At 46.0% G+C, this 17,868-nt stretch overlaps 1 protein-coding gene and 1 long non-coding RNA gene across 4 annotated transcripts in view; one reads left to right on the forward strand and one right to left on the reverse strand.

Moving 5' to 3' along the window:
• Positions 1 to 17,868, forward strand: part of Vhl (von Hippel-Lindau protein) — a 158,670-nt gene that overhangs the window by 86,409 nt on the left and 54,393 nt on the right. The gene's annotated exons all lie outside the window — the stretch shown is intronic.
• On the reverse strand, positions 14,218 to 15,262 carry LOC142568570 (uncharacterized). Its single transcript, XR_012825461.1, has 3 exons — positions 15,133 to 15,262; positions 14,803 to 15,032; positions 14,218 to 14,542 (listed from the first exon to the last, which is right to left on the reverse strand). It is a non-coding gene; the product is annotated as an uncharacterized LOC142568570 (long non-coding RNA).

The following is a 17,868-nucleotide window of genomic DNA, read 5'->3' on the forward strand; positions in this document are numbered from 1 at the left end:
CCTAAGAGCCCTATTCTGTAATCTTTCAAGTTTATCGTGAAGGTACTTTGTTCACGACATCCTCGTCGCTGATGTGGTATTGACATAGAATAAGGACTAACTTTAGAGAAGGGAAACTGTACCTTCCGCAGTGGTACGAAAATAAGCAGCGGCAGCGCATGGAAGTTAGCAGGGGGGACGCCAGATGGCGATGCTTAACACGGAAGCGGAAACGCAGTTTCTTTCTTTTTTTTTTAGAGCAATATCCAATATGGCCGCTTCTCGCTGGTAGCGTGCGCTGATACGCGCTGTGCTCGTCCTGCTGGCTATGCATTCTATGGCTCTGCGGCATGCCTTGTTTTGGCTGCCGCGTAGCTGGTGCGCTCTAATTGCCAGGAGACCAAAGAGCCTCTACTGACGCCCATACAAACAAGACAAGTGAGTGAACTGAACGTGCGACTTTATTGGCAGAAGAAAAGCAGTGTCCCTGTACATTCTCGTGCAACAACAAAAATAAAATTTGCATGTCGAGATACGCTGGAATAATTAACGCGAGCTCCTACTTCGTCGTCGGACCTGGCGGTCTGGTAACAAGCGACAACCAGCAGTGCAAACAGGTTGGACAGAGCGTCCCACCTGTTTGAACCGACAGTTGCCGTTGAAAGTGAGCAGCTTGCATTGCGAACAAATCGGGTGATGCAAGCATCTGCTGCCGCAGCCAACACAGTAACATGGACTACCCGCCACTTTAGAGTTCAAACTCCTTTCCAACCTGCATGTTTCGGGGGCCACTAAAGTGTAGCTCGCACTTCGCGCCCCACTTTGTCTCATTGTGTTCATCGTTCGTTTCATGGGCATCAGCTTTGGCAGCCACTTTTGTGGGCCTTTCCATCCACGTGGCTAACAACATCGGACACTTCAGACCATGCGAGCACGTATGCTGGTCTCCATTCATGCCAGACCGCGGCCGCCGAGGAAGGCCGCAAGCACAATTTGCCCACGGTTCATGTGAATTGGGAGTCCATGTCACTGTGCGGACTGCAGCAGCAGGTGCTTACCTCGAGAGACTGCTACCCAATGCAACTGACCAGGCCGCCACATCCGAGAACCATGACCGAGAAGGACAGCATCTCAAGGAAACTCTGCGATCAATCACTTCAGCGTACCACTCGCACAAGGTTCACTGTATACTCTATACATTGGTTAACATCAACATGGCATCAGCGAGCATTCGCGTACATGGGTGGCTTGCGGCACATTCAGCCGTTAGAATACAGGTATAGTGCTTGCCTTCCGTCACACCTGGCGGTCTGGTAACAAGCGACAACCAGCAGTGGAAACAGATTGTTTTGAACCTGTTTTGCTTCAGTATCTGGCAAAAACCCAGTCTTCCCAGCAAGGAGAGCAATTCTGGATGAGACCAGCAATGCAATATGGGGATGAGAAATCTTGCATTTAAGTAGGAAGCCACTACACTCTGTAAGCAATGGAGGCCAAAAACAAGAAGGCAAATGCTACATAGCAAGAATTGCTTGACCTGTACGTTTGGATGAGGGGGAAGAATTGGCTCGAAGAATAATTGAGAATGAAAAAGCTTTTATACTTGATACAAATGGAATTTGACAAGGCCAGGAAGCTAAGTAAGCAAAGAAAACCAAAATCCACGAGTCATTGAAGTGAAAAAGAAAGGAAGTGCTACCCTTACTTTTGCAAGGCACCCCCCGACAGTTGCCTACTGCAGCTTCTCCAGTTTTCTTTTCGCAGCAGATTTAGGTGCTTTTGACAAGCTTAACTCCCGGTTTTTCAACCGCAAATGCCAAAGAAGTCTAAGGTGGACATAGAGCTGCAGAAATTGCTGCTTGCAGACTGAACTACAAAATGGCAGATTGCCGGTCTTCTCTGCCACAATGGAAAACAATTCACTTGTAACACCTTGATGGTGTACAACAGCCTCTACTGCGTGTGTAAATTTGTCCTCAAGCTTCACGACATACGCATATGCTGCGTCAGTTGGAACAGTTAAATGGCCGAGGGATTTGCCGCTTATGGGAACAGCTTTAAACATCATAAATAACTGACTAGGTTTTGCAAGGTCCTGGTTGCTTTCCTTCTGGAGGTTGTGGCACGAGCTGCACTGACTTTGCTTTAGGAATGCATGTATAAGATATCCACACACATAGCAAACTATGTTTGACTCAAGCACGTCATCACTACTTTCAGAGAGCCCTTCTGTAAAAGCAGCACTTGTGGAGCTAGGGCCCCCTTCAGTCGGGCTGCTCAGGTTGGTCAGTTGCAGCGACCTAAGTTGAGTTAAAAGAAACCCCTTGTCCTCCTCACAGTTACTGTTGTCAGAAAGCTTGAAAAGCTTTGACACAACAATGTGCCGTAGACCGGCACAAAACTGGTAGACGTTTGGAGTTTCATTGCAACCACGCTGCTGCCGAATGAGCCCGAACATATTCTCAATTGGGTCCTGATTGAGTCGGCGGGTTAGCAAGAATTTAAAATTAAAAGAGTGGTGCGGATCTTGCCACAGCAACAAGATTGCCTTGATTGTTACCTGCCATCCATATATAGTCGTAGGCCGGCGAGGGCTATCGAACTTCCAGGACTTGATCCAAGGCACGCAAGCCTTTAAAAATTCAATGTGCTCTGTGGACGAGGTCATGGCATGTCTCATTTTTCGCTCTTTTTATACGTACTGCGGAGCTGTTCAAAGCATCAAATAGCTTGTCCATCCTTTCTACAACGCTGCCCGTATGTGTGGCAGTAGGAGGCAGAACATTAAAAGCAATGAAGGCCTCAATTGCCAAATACACACTGTTGCTGAAGACCTGTGAGGCGAACTTTACTTTCATGTTGCCGAAAGGAGTCTGGTACAAATGCTTGTTAGTGATTTTAGGCAGGTATTTGAGCTTTAAGTGGTGGGTGGACTCGTATATCTTGAGTATGTGTTTCCACGAAACAACATCCTTGCCAACCTTGAGGTCATACTTCCGCAAGTTGTTCCTAGTACACTTCAATAAGTGTTGCGGATCAAAAATAAAGTATATTTTCGTCCCATCGATTTCAAAAAAAGGATCTTGTGGGGTTATTTTGAGGGCTGTCCCAAGCGCACAGTTGTACACAGATCACAGATTGCACAGATCAATGCCTTTACAAGGAGACCACTGTCCTTCAGCTTACTTATTAGTTGTCTCAGCAAACTCAAAATGGCTTCAGAAGGAACTGTGCCGTCACCTATCATAAAACCTACAGGTTGGAGCCACTGCTTCGCTATACCAGACACAAGAAACAAGAGTGCTGTGTTTGCTACACGACCAGACCTTTCAGTGCCACTGTCAACATAACCAAGAACAACATCATGCTTAGAGTCATACTGCAGGTTTCGTTTCAGAGAAATTTCATCAAAAATAAGGACACATGCCCTGTCCATCAAATCCCAATTTTTTGTTTTTTCTTTCACAAAATCCAGAATCTCTGGCATCAATCCTGGTTTGAGCGATATTGCCAACAGCCAGGTCCTTAATGTTTTTACTGTTGGAAGGCTAAGGGTTTTTGCCAGGTACCTGTATGCTTTTGGGCTATTGAAATAGAGGTTAAGTGTAAACTGGCGGAACTCTGTTGGCCAGCGTCGTCCGTGCTTGCTCATGGGTTGCAGGTGCATCTGAACACGAAGAATTTCTAAAATGTCGTTGTTGAGGTACCTGGATGACTCTGCCAATATCCGTGCTGGTGGAATGTAGGCCGAGGCACTTTTCAGTCTTGACACCGTCCTCCGTAGGCTTGCTATTTCATCCAAATATTTCTGTATCCACTTCTTAGTTCGTGGTGTAAAAGCCTTGCGGATTCGGCTCTGGCTTCTTCCTGTTGCCGTAGATGGTAGCTCCTGCGACGAGGACCAAGATGTGCTTGGGACAGGCTCTGTTGGGGCAGAACAGCAACACATCAGATACAGCACAGGCAAGAACGTCGGCAATTAGCCACACACTAGCTGTGAACGCACCTTGAACGACAACTGGCGGAGTCGTGCTCACTGGGTAGTGGAGCTGGGTCAACTAACTGACTGGGTTCAGGCGTGCTTGGGACAGGCTCTGTTGGGGCAGAACAGCAACACATCATGAAAAGGAAATTCACAGAAAAATAAAAATGGGTTGGAGCACATACAGCAGATATTGTCAGCACCTGACCGGAAGCTCACCATTATCATTGAAAAGGAAGGTGTACAATTAATGCTTTCTGTTGGTGCTAACATATGGGGCTGAAACTTGGAGACGTACAAAGACCCTCGAAAAAAAGTTAAGGACTGCACAAAGCGCGATAGAACGATATATGTTAGGCGTAATGTTAAGAGACAGGAAGAGAGAGGTGTGGATCAAAGAACAAATGGCGATAGTCTATATTCTAATTGACATTAAAAGAAAGAAAAATGGAGCTGGGCAGGTCATGCAATGCATAGGTTAGATAACCGGTGATTCATTAGGATTACAAAATGGGCGCCAAGAAAAGGAAGCACAATCGAGGACGGCAGAAGACTAGGCGGAGCAATGAAATTAGGAAGTGCTAGTTGGAATCAGTTGTTGCAGGACAGGGGTGATTGGAGATTGCAAGGAGAGGCCTTCATCCTGCAGCAGACATAAAATAGGCTGCTGATGATGATGCTTTACAAGCATGCCTGGTTAATATGTCTGGTTGTTCCCGTGCCTCAGCTACAGAACTTACTGTTGCTGCTGCTTATTTACGTGTGATACGAGCACTGTGAACGTTTCTTTCCTTCATTCTCACATCGTCTGCACTTTTTCTTAGTGCACATCCCAGCTGCCGCTAACTCGCAGCTTGGCAAGTGTAAACAGACCAGAACCAACCTTGCCTTAAACAATAACTGCTGTCATGCGACAGAATGACTAATTTGTATAATTCCCCAGTTCCTTTATCAGTATGCCATTACATTTCAAGAGATATCTGTTTTGGTCACACATGGATTTCACACAAGAAATTACGCAAAGTCATGTAGTGTTTTCTTTTTATGTTTAAACTAATAATGCTGCACCGTAAATATAAAACATTTATATGGTCTGCTATAAACTCACTACATCCATCTCAAGACTAGGAAGCCAATACAGCATTCATGAAGGATTTTATTTTTGAACCCAGTGTTGTTTACCTTGTAGTAGCGGCCAAAGTCCACACAATGGCCTTGTAGTAGACAGTAGCTTCTCTTCAATGCGCAAGTGCCTTGCTTTACACAGGCACCATCCTTTTTACTGCATGTCTGGAAAATAAATTTTGACTCAATCAGAAATTGAAAAAAGATCAATTTTGCTATGTGAAATGCAAGACACTGTGACACTGTAATGGTTTGTGACTGCAGAACACATGCAAATGCACACCGTCCCACGTCAAAGAAACTTAAAAAAAAAAAAAAATACTTGCTAACACATATCTCTGGTCACAGAGAGTATATTAGTACGAAGAAAACAGCAAAATTACAATTCAGTAAAATGAATTAGTATGATGATTACCGAATTAGTAATTCATTTGCTGAACTATTCACAACTGAACACTCCCTCCAGAATATCGAAAAGGCTAGTATGGGCTGTACATTGGACTTATAGCACAAAATGAAATTTTTCAGGCATCGAATCCAGCTTATCAAAAATGATATGTTGGGCTTTGTGGGGTTAAATAAATATTGCCACTGTTCATAACTTTGGTATCTACCTAACTACAATGTGTGTCAACAGCTTAAGTATTATTATGATCACAAATGAGAACATTTGTGCGCTCATTTTATACAATAGAAGAGATCACACTGCTGGTTTCACAAGCAAATGCATGAAAGACATGAAGCTAATATCAATGATGCATTCTTTTTCTGCATGAACGTGATGAACCGCTTCACTACTACAAAAATAAATGTCCTCAGGTAAACCAAACTAAACAGCAAGAACATTTCGAACCAGCAGGTACGAAATATGGGTGAACTATCGTGCGTGCAACTGTTTGATACAATAAATTCAATACTTTAGCTTCAGTTTATCAAAGGGTTATTGGGTTCTGCGGACGAAAGAACTTGCAGGCGGACTCGAAAAAAAAAGAAAATACATTGATAAGTCTACTCTGTCACCCATGGCTACGACTGCGAGATAAAAAATGTGACGCGCGTTCCGATATCGCTTTCTCTTTCGTGAATTCGCAACTAAAAGTCTATTTCGGAAACAGCAACGGAGGGTCCTAGCTGCCCATATGTAATGTAGCATCTCGTTCGTTAATTTGTCTCCGCCTGTAAATTAACGAGAGCAATATTACTTAAGGATTCAGGCAGCGATATTAAACGACTAACCGGTACTGCTGTCCTCAGTCGCAGAATACGGTTCCCATTTGGATGCATGGCTTACGACCGAAACGTAGCTTTCGGGCTTACATGTCCACTTGCAAACACGTCACTTCACCCCAAGTAACGTGAGACATCGAATCGCAGTAAACTAATTTTAGCAACAAAGAAGCAACCAGTCAAAGTGTACGAACGAATGAATCCGTGCCCATAGAATAAAGAACCAACTTAGAGAAGGGAAACTGTACCTTTCGCAGTGGTTCGAAAATAAGCAGCAGCAGCGCATGGAACTTACTTAGGTGGACGCCAGATGACGTTGCTCAATCCGGAAGCGGAAGTACTTTTTTTGTTTTAGAACAAAATCCAATATGGCCGTTTTTCGCCGGTCGCGTACGCTGGTACGTGCCGTGCTTGTCCTGCCGGCTATGCGGCATGCCTCAATGCCTTCGCTGCCGCGTAGCTGGTGCGTTCTAATTGCCAAGAGCCTCTACTGACGCCCATACAAACAAGCCACAAGTGAGTGAACAGAACGTGCGACTTTATTGGCAGAAGACAAGCAGTGTACATTCTTGTGCAATAGCAGAAATAAAATTTGCATGTCGAGATACGCTGGAATCATTGACGCGAGCTCGTGAACGGCTCACCGTCGTCGTCGCACGTGGTGGTCAGGTTAACGAGCGACAACCAGCAGCGGAAACAGATTGGACAGTGTGCCACCTGTTTGCAGCGACAGTCGCCGTTAAAAATGCCCAAATTGCATTGCGAAGCAATCGGGTGACGCAGGCATCTGCTGCCGCAGCCTACACAGCGACACATGGACTACCCCGGATTTTAGCCGTTCACTCCTTTCCAACCTGCACGTTTCTTTTCTTTCGGAGGCCGCTAATGTGTGGCTCACACTGTCTCAATATGGACAAGTCGCTTTCGTGGGCATCACTTTCATCAGCCACTTTTGCGGGCCTTTCCACCCAATTTCATGCACGTCCGACCATGTAAGCACATATTCTGGTCTCCATTCGTGCTTAATTGCAGCCGAGAAAGGCCAGAGGCACAATTTGCCCATGGCTGCAGCAGGAAAGGGTGAATGGAGAGCACAAATCACGGTGTGTGTAAATTGGAAGCCTATGTCGCTGTGCAGACTGCAGGAGCAAATGCTTACTTCGAGAGACTGCTTCCCAGTGCAACCGACCAGGCCGCAATATTCAAAAAAGATAACACTGCAACCGTAACCAAGTGACATAACAGCAAGATTAAACAGCAATCAGTCACCGCATGAGGTTCAGACAATACATTATACATTGGCTACGAACCATCTTACAGGCATAATGCTTGCCTTTGTCGCATGTGGTGGTCTGGTAACGTACGACAACCAGCGGTACAAACAGATTGGACAGAGCCTCGCACCTATTTGAACCAACAGTTGCCGTTGAAGACGAGCAACTTCCATTGCGAAGCAATCAGGTGACGCAGGCGTCTGCTGCCGCAACCAACACAGCGACATGGACTACCCGGCATTTTAGCATTACCTCCTTTCCAACCTGCACATTTATTTTCTTTTGAGGGCCGCTAATGTGTGGCTCACACTTTGTGTCCCACTTTGTCTCAATGTGGACAAGTCGCTTTTGTGGGCATCACCTTCGGCAGCCATTTTTGCGGGCCTTTCCACCCATACAGCTATCAACTTAATACACTTCGAACCATGTAAGCACATATGCTGGTCTCTGTTTTGAGCAAATCATGACCGAGGTAGGCCACAAGCACAATTTGCCCATGGCTGCAGCAGGCAAGAGCGAACGGGGAGCACCAATTATGGTGTGTGTATACTGGGAGTCTATGTCGCTTTGCGGACTGCAGGAGCAAATGCTTACCTCGAGGGACTGCTTACCAATGCAACTGACCAGGCACACACATCCGAGAAACATAACACAGTTACCACAACCAAGTTGGGCAGCGAAACCAGATTCTGCAATCAATCACTTCAGTGATCATCAACGAGACTAGGAATATGGAAAATGAGAAAGCTTGCATTCAAGAGAGAAGCCACTCTGCTCTGCAGACATTGAAGGCTAAAAACATCAAGAAAAGTAAAATGGTGCATAGCACATGGTGCGTAGGTTAATGCAAGACACATACCGATGCTGCATCAGCTATTTCAGGAGAGGAATTGTGCATGACAATATACACTAGAAGATACAGCTATAGATATGTTAGGCTACTAGACAGTGACTGGTATTAAGTATCAGCGAAGAATCGGTTGACCTTGATGTTTGGATGAGGATGAATGATCTCTAACAAAAATGGGCAATGAAAAAGCTTGCATTTATACAAGAAAAATTACACTTGGCACAAACGGAATTGACATGGCTAGGAAGCTAATTAAGGGCAAACCGACGGAATTCGATCTTTTGGCCAGCGTCGTCCGTGCTTGGTCGGATGTTGCAAGTGCATCTGAAGATGAAGAATTTCTAGAAAGTCCTTTTTGAGTTACCTGGATGACTCAGCCAAATGTCCGTGCTGGTGGAATGGTGGCTGAAGCTCTTTTCAGTCTTTAACACAGTCCTCTGCAGACTTGATATCTCATCCATATTCTTCTGCATGCGCTTCTTTGTTCGTGGTGTAAAAGCCTTGCAAATTCGGCCCCAGCCCCTTCCTGTTGGTACAGATAGGAGCTCCTGTGATGACCAAGATGTGCTTGGCATAGACTCTGTTGGGGCAGAACGGTGACACATGAGATACGGCACAGATTAGCCAAACTCATGGGTGTTTTCTTTTATGTTCGAACCAATTATACTGAACCATAAATATGGACAAACATTCATATCTGCTACAAACAGCAAGCCCAATACAGCATATATCAAACATATTTATTTCTGAACCACGTGTTGTTTACCTTGTAGTAGTAGCCAACGTCCACGCAACGACCTTGTAGCAGGCAGCAGCTTCTGTTTAGTGCGTGGAGTGTGTTGCTTTATACTGGTGTCATCCTCATTACTGCATGTCTGGAACAGAAATTTTGACTGAATCAGAAATTGAAAAAGCAAAATTTTGCAATATGAAATGCAAAAAGGTGTGACATATATATTGTAATGGTTTGCGACTACAGAACACATGCAAATGTACACTGTCTGTTCTAGGGTGCTTAAGCAGCTTGTTAAATGAATATTGCTATTGTCCATAAAATTGATGTCTGCCTAACTACAATGCATGTCAACAGCTTAAGTATTATTACGATCACAAATGAGAACATTTGTACGTTCATTTATACACTAGAAGAGATCACACTGCTGGTTCCACACGCAAATGCATGAAAGTCATGAAGCTACTAGAACTGATGCATTATTTTTCTGCACGAACGTGATGCACCGCTTCACTACTTCAAAAATAAATGGCCTACGGTAAACCAAACTGAACAGCAAGAACATTTGGAACCAACAAGTACGAAATATGGGCGAATTATCGTGCTTGCAACTGTTTAATACATTAAATTCTGTACTTTCACTTCATTTTACCAAAGGATTATTCGGTTTTGTGGACGAAAGAAGTTGCCGGCGGACTCGAAAAAAAAAGTTTAATCTGTATATTGATAAGGCTACTCAGTCACCTACGACCACGGCTACAATAAGATGAAAAATGAGACGCGCGTTTCGATATCGCTCTTTCTTTCCTGGTTGTGTGTGTATAACGACAGCCTCGCAAGTAAAGGTTTATTTAGGAAAGAGCAACTGGAGATTCTGACTGCCCATGTGTAATGCAGGATCTAGTTCGTTAACTTGTGCCCGCCTGGAAGGTAATGCGACGGATGTTATATAACGATTCAAGCAGCGGTGTTAAACGACTCACCGTTATTTCCGTTGTCAGCCGGAGCAAAATCCAGCTCCCGTTTCGATGCAGACATGTTCCGAATGGCTCACGACCGAAACGCAACTTCCGGGCTTACATGTCCGCTTGCAAACACGTAACTTCACCCCAAGTTAAAGGGACCCTGAAACGCTTTTGACGATTTTCTACAAACGTACTGAGTCGTTAGAGTAGGTCCTTCTGATCATTAATTGACACATCTAAGTGCTCTGCGTAAAGGGTGTAATTTATTATAAGGTTTTGAAAATGCACATCGCTGCCGATCGCAGCGCAGTGCTCGGCGGAATTTTAAGCCGCCCCTACTCATATGACCGAAATCACCCATATGACGTCAGTGGGGCGAGCTATCCCATTGGCTGACCAGGGCGCATGATCGATAATTTTTCCAACTTTATGGTAAACAAATGATCTTCGTAATAGTTGGAATGTTAGTTAATTTGTTTTTATAAAAAGAAAGTAGCATAAAGAGAATGCACAAGAACAATTTTTCAGTACACTTAAGCACTTCCGGCACACAGCAAGTGTCGTCTGCTTGTGTTACAACGTACACCATTTTGACGAGAGCTCCGCGGTCAGAGTTGGTCTCAGTCTTTTCGCGAGCACTATGATTCGACTTTGTTGCCTTGTGGACTGCGAACGTAGCGACTGGCAATGTGTCAAGCTGCGACATCGTGTCCCTCTGCAAGGCAGCGTACGAGCGAACTGGCTGCTGCGCATCAGACTGCCGCTTTACGATCGGCGCCTGGATTTGCGCGTTTGTGGCCGTCACTTTACACCGGAAGATTACTAACGCAATAGCGTTTCGCGAGTCCCGTATTAGGGCAAACTTAAGCGCAAGGGGACAGGGTCTGGCCGCTTGACTGTGCCGTAACGGGATGAGCCGAGATGAGCAGAAGGGCAAATGTGTACGGTCTGCACAGTGCAGCCACCTGGTGGCAGAGAGCTCAACCATACACAGTAGCAGCAACGAAGCATATTCTTCTTTGCTGCTGGTGCGTATTTTTCGCAGGAGTGTAATCATCAACGCGTTGTTTTTATAAATGTTTAAAATGTTTTACACTTGGTTAGAGCAATATTAGCGCTTTGTTTGGCTGGTTAAGCGCTGCGCCAACAAGTGTCTGGACCGTGCAGACCGATCAGGCCGCTCACGTACGTCTACGCCAAAGTTCCTTCATCAGCTTGAGTTTATGCCTCCAGTCATTTGCCGAAATGACCAGCTTGCCTGTGGTTAACGGAATAGCAGACACGTTCGGCGCTACGACAGAATGCTCGCAACGCACGCTGCTTCGATAGCTCTCGCTTGAGGTCGACAGCCAAGCGGCTAGCGGAGAAGTTTCGCGCGGGCGGGGGCGGGCTCCAAAACAACCGGAAGTAGACGATGTGACGTCGCATCGTGACGCAGGACCAGTGAAGGCGGAGCTTAGCCCCGCTCGCTCGGCGAACGAGTTGAGGAGGAAAAGCGTGGCTGGGGAGGAGGGTAACTTCTAATCGCTTGTAGCTCCATTAATACGTAACGCTTCACTTAAATTGAGGTGCGAATGTTCTACTTAAGCTGTACCCTACGCGTCTACAAAATTTGTCCGAACCGTTTCAGGGGCCCTTTAATACGTAACGCTTCACTTAAATTGAGGTGCGAATGTTCTACTTAAGCTGTACCCTACGCGTCTACAAAATTTGTCCCAACCGTTTCAGGGGCCCTTTAAATAACGCGAGACATCGAAGCGCAAGAAACTAGATTTAGAAACTGTAGAGGTCGCCACAGTTCAGCCCCGTTTGTTGGGCTGCCACCAGAGTGTGGCGCCCCCTGCGACCTGTGTGTGTCTGTCTCTATATATATATATATATATATATGTTCGGGCCCAATAAAGAAGGGGCATTCCCTTTTCGTCCAAGCAAGTGGCCGTACGTGTCGGTCCGTCCCTGCGTGCCCTGCGCGGCACCAACGACGCGACATGGTGTCAGAAGCGGCCGGATAACGCCCACCGAGCATTTCGTCCGAATGCGACGGGAGTTGAGAAGTTTGGAGCGATCATACGGCTTCGCATGGCGCGTCTGGTGGATTGGATTGGATGCAACCATAGTCTCTCACTACATTACCTAGAGGGAAATCTGGCGCTGCTGCGCTGTGGTATGCATGGGAATGCCGGTATATTGTGGATTCGGATTGGCTTCGTTCTCGTAGAGACAGGACACCTTGAAGACGCGCTTGGCAAGTACCGTTCCGTCTGTCACAATGATTCACTTTCTACTAAAGCAGCACGTGAAAAGCTGTTTTAGCTTTATTATTACGCGAAACCATGTTTAACTATGAGAACTTGTTATTGTGTGTACGACTACATATGTTACGTAAAACGTATCAGCGGGCCGCTAAAGTTGGAGGACAGACGACAAGGTTCGCGCTCGCTTTGACAGTTGGTCGTCTGTTCTTGCTTTTCTTCGCATGGTCATGCATCGTGCGTGAGTAAAGATGTAATATGCGTGAATGGAAACATTTTATGAAGATTTTACTTTGAGAACGCGTTATTTGCGTAGCCATATCCACGTTTTAGACGAAGCCTCTTACAACACCAGCCAACACGAGCCTCGCAGACACATATACTTATAGTGAACTAGAATACACTCTAGTGGCGCGAGCGGCGAGGCGCAGGTGAGCCGTTTTCTAACAGACGCCACGAGATGGCGCCACCGCAACTTTTCATAGGCACAGGAATTCGCGTAGTTTTGAAAAGGTCGTCTGTCATCTTGCGTTTTTCATCTCATTTACTAATAAGAATCGCTCATTTATTACTTCTTGCTGTTCTCCGCCTGTCAGTTACAGTGACTAGGCTTGTTAATTATTGAAACGCGTCCGAAAACCACGTACCTAAGCAAGGATACAACATTCCTACTGTCGCGTCGTCTGCTAAACTCCGACTTGCAGAGTGATTTTTTGGCGCAAAACACCATCGCAGAATGACAAGCGGTCAGCATGACATACAGAGCAAATTATTTGCGCGACCATTGCTGTGGTTTGAAGATCAAGACCCGAAAGCAATGCCATTTAGTGTGTGTACTCACAGCCATTTATTGTCCACACACTTTCAGAAGTAAACCGTTTAAGCTAAATTTTATGTGGCATTTTGAGCTCATATATGGCTCAGAGAAGTCAATGGTCTTGTAAATATGATCGATTTACCGCTATGATGTGAGTTTTGGTGTTGTTTTTGATGTAGTAATAATTATAAAATTGATGTCACAGCTATGTACACATGAACACCATATGAAGCTTTTATTTACAACTGACTTCAGTGCAGAAATGATCAGAAAAAGAATCTTGTTTGCAAAAATCCACAACTTCCCTGCCATTGCCTTGTTCAGCACCTACTCAATTTAAGGTGCTTTGACGCCTGCCGCTTGCTGTCGCTGGCTCGATTAATGTTCTTCGTGAAAAAATGCAGACGAGTAGTTAGGTAAAATGCAGTTATTTCTGCAGCTATGGTATGAGCGTGCTCAGGGCATCCAAGCTCAGTTTGCTGCTTTTGCTTAGCAAGGTCCAAAACATCAAGCACACTTTCAGAGTGCAGCTCTGAAAGGCTAAAGCAGGTTGTGAATGACTCTTCGAGGTCAGCCACAAATTTAAACAACTTGCTTGAAGGGTAAAGTAACCCACCATTGTCCTTTAAACGGACAAGCTCGGCCATGTTTAAATTGTCCGCTGCCTCCTTGATGAGCAAAAGAAGGTTAAGACACCTTTCACAACCCGTTTTTAGAACGCATTTTCGCGCGATGTAACCAGCAATGTAAAAGGTTAGCCTGCAGTCGCTTGATGCCACAACAATGGAAGAATGGTCAGGCACAGCTTTTGTGAGCAGGGCGTCGGCTGCATCCAAGTTTCCGGCATCGAGAAATCTGTCAATGAGTTTCTCCCTCCCAGTGCAAGTGTCCTGCTCACCAGCATCTGCATTCAAGAGTGAACTTAAATCAGCAGGCTCGCAGTTTCCTCTTGACACAGAGTGTGCAAGATTGCTGAAGCTGAGACAGTTCACTGTAGCAATGAACTGCTGATGTGTAGGATAAGTATTGCATCCCGATGACTGTCTGACGATGCCAAAAAGATGTTTCACGGGGTCTTGGCTCACCCTGCTTGTCATTACATACTTGAAACCAATGTGTTGAGTCAAGTACTTCAACAGCGACAAGGTACTGCATAGAGTTACACGCAGTCCAGTTACTGTGGACTGGCTTAGAAAGCCCCGCTGCCCATTTGTGTGGCGTTCCCACTCTGACAGAAACGACAGAAAAGAATTCAACTTGTCGGCCGATGCAGAGTTGGGACGCAGTGCTTCAGCTGGAAAGCGTGACGTCATGACTTGTATAACACCATGAATGATCCTGCAAGAGCAATGTTAATGTTCAATTTCAATCACACTTAGCTATTTAACTTATTTACGACACATAAATAATAAAGCGTTCAGTTAGTCATGTGGTCGTGCACCAGTTCACTATAGCACACTGTTTTAAGTGAGACTTGTTGTCAGGCAGGCTAGTCCCAGTTTGATCTAGGCTGTGGTTGAAGGTTAGGTTGACAAAATAAGGCATTTTCTTTGTACGTGGAGTAGTGGAGTTATCATTCTATGATATGCAATACTTACTCAAAAAAGTGCACTGTCGCTGTTATGCTGCCGCACAGAGGCTCTAACTTGGCTTTTTGCAGCTGAAGCCCATGAATTACTTTTTCACTGAAGAGCTGGAACGCCAAGGAGACTCTCATTTTCTCGAAATTGTTAGGGTTCGTATGGCTGGATGTGATGCCATGCATGGCCTGCAGGGTAACATTGCTTCCGTCCAGCTCCACAGCTTTTCGAATAGTTCGCATTGTCACCTGCAAGTAAGGCAAATCAGTAATTATTTACTGCCAGTTAGAATGACTGGAACAAAAATTACAGAAAACAGTTAAGCATGCCGCTTTGGCAAATACTTACTTGGCCCTTTGGTGTTTGGAAATCCAAGCACAACAGCCGGTTTCGAAGGCACTTTATGAGGTGAGGGAAGTCTGACATGAAGAAAAGTTGGCGGTGCTCGTCTACAGGATGTGGTGCACTGCATCTAATGTGGTCCAAAGACGCCTTGATGCCCATTAATGTACACATCAGTCGGTTCCAACTTGCTCCGTCTGATGTTACGAAGTCAACCTTCAGCCCTGCTTTTTCTGCCAAAATTATGGCTTCAATCATGATCTTCGTTAAGGTACTGCCGCAAATGTTCCCTCTTGTTGCAAATGCTGCAAGAATTTGGGTCCATTTTCCAACAAACGGTACGAAAACCAGAACCATTCCGTGATCGCATGGTGTGTGTTTGTCCTCAGTCAATGTAAACTTGCCGAGATCCACGAAACCATCTATGTGGCCAGCCGTTGTCACAGAAAGATGCTGAGAGAGCTTCATCTCATCGACAATAATTCCACTGTGGCGTGCATATTCATCCATTGTGGCCGTCTTTTCACTGATGACTTTGAAGATCTTTGGGCAGAAACCAAACCCTGTTCTGTAGGATTTCAAATATTTGCGTAGAGTTGTTTTACTCGGGAGTGACAGTATCTTTTCCTTCCTCAGGTGCTCATAAAGCCTGGCACTCTTCATTTTCATTATGAGGCACTCCAGGACCCATTCGTTAGAATACTGCATGCCTTTTGTGCTTTTTCTTGAAACAGATTTAAACATGTGAAGTGTTGCTTCACGCTGTTTTGGAGGGAGACTTTCTATTCTAGAGGCAAATTCTTTCTCATTGATGTCTTTGTTTTTAGCTGCCATTGCTTTCAGTTGGCCCTTTAATGCAGTGGCGCTGGTCTTCAAACGTTTTGTCTTCTGCCTTTGAAGTTTTAGACGCTGAGCAAGAGCTCCTTTCTTGGACACACGGGCTTTTAAGCTCGACTTTCGGGTCAGCAATAACTTTCGATGCGACTTGCACTCTGGGCAGATAAGTCCTGTCGATGAAAAAAAAAACGCAACTGTTTAAATGCTGGAATAAAGAATACATACATACGAGACTAGTACATGAAAGTCTCTTAAAATTACTTACCAACGGACGGGACGTTTCCAGAGCACTTTATGCTGAAGACGCAGAGTCCGTTGCTGCATGTTGCTGCCTGAAGTTTCACCGTCAAGTTCGGTAACACCTGCCTATATTCATCATCCGTCATTGCTCCCTTGCAAACACAAGTTGCTTCGGCATCCTGCAGTACAGCTGCAGCGTCGCCAACAGAGGCAACTGTTTTTTCTGTGCACATCACTCCTTGGTAATAAATGTCAGCACAAACTTTGCCTCCGACAGGCTTGAAAACCACAGCTCGCTCATGCGTAATCACAAGCCTTGCTTGCATTTTCAAAGAAGACGTCGTAAAAATTAACCCGAAACGTTCGTCCTCGAAGCGGCACCAGCTCGTCGAAGGAGCGAGTCCACGGAGCGCCTGAAACGAGAAAGGCGAGGATTCTGTAGCAGCCAGCTCTCCCGGCTCTTGATGTTCGTTGTCAGCGCTGTTCACGTCCTGACACGGCTTCTTGCTTCGTGGTGGAATTGTTTGACAAGCAGATCTTTTCCTTTAGTCCTCTGTTTAGGGGTTTTAACAGAGAGGTAGGCTGGACACCCAGGCAGCAGCGTCGGAATGGCACCGGGAGCTAACGACGGCTTGCTTCTGGGTATACGCACTTCAACGCCGTCGATTACGTGAACGTAGTCGCGCAATATGAGGTGGGCTTCAAAATGGTGCTCACACACTGCTGATAGTTCCGTGAGGCTCTTGTCGTCCCTTCGCATGTTCTGCTCCCACTTCCCTCGCAACTCGTCGTCTCTTGGTGCGGCAGCCTGGCGCAAAACAGTGGGAATCAGTTCTTCTTTTCGCCATAACTTCGTTAAATTCCCTGACACTGATGCTACATCGTTCCTGCTCACTGCTATCCCTACTTAACAGCAAGATACGAACGCTAAAGTAAAATTAACTGCGTGACAGCGCGCGCGCGAAGCGAGCTAAATCACACACCGCATTGCCATGTGCTGCCAACGCGCGCGCCGGAGGCTAGGAAAAGGCGCAGCAGCGCCCCTGGCGGCCGTCAGTGTCAACTCACTTCAGCCGAGCTGGCCCCAGCAGCCACCGGTCGCGCCACTAGAAAGTATTCTAGTTCACTATACATATACTATAGAGGCTAGAAGGTTATCCTTCTAGCCTCTATACATATACCGTCATTCCCATGACGGCACGGTGCCCCCTTAAGAAACTCCCATAGACGTTGGCGCCAGATTACCCTCTAGGGGTTATACTGAGAAACTCTATGGATCCAACAGGCGGTCTTTTCGGCTGCGGAATGGCACGTTTGAATCCAATCCATAGTTTAATTCTAGAAAATGGCGCTTCCTTTGGAAACTTAGGTAGGGTGGCTAGAAGGGGAGGTGGGAATACAGGTGGCGCTTTCCTTCGGGCGCGCGTGACCCCCTTGCGCACCGATGCCACCAGGGGGAATGTGGCGCTGCCGCTCGCGGCGGGGGACTCGTAGCCGTACTGGCCTGCGCCTCCGCTGTCAGTTGGTCTCGGCGCCCCTTTTGGAGTGTTCCTCGCGACAATCCGTAATTCGAGGGCGAGATGCAGTCGGCAGCGAAAAAGAAGACGGAGCTTTGTGCCCGGATGTGATACTGGCTGCAAGAAAACCTCAGAAAAGGTATCTCTT

The sequence above is a fragment of the Dermacentor variabilis genome, unplaced genomic scaffold (assembly GCF_050947875.1).
Source record: "Dermacentor variabilis isolate Ectoservices unplaced genomic scaffold, ASM5094787v1 scaffold_21, whole genome shotgun sequence".
Taxonomy (NCBI): Eukaryota; Metazoa; Arthropoda; class Arachnida; order Ixodida; family Ixodidae; genus Dermacentor; species Dermacentor variabilis.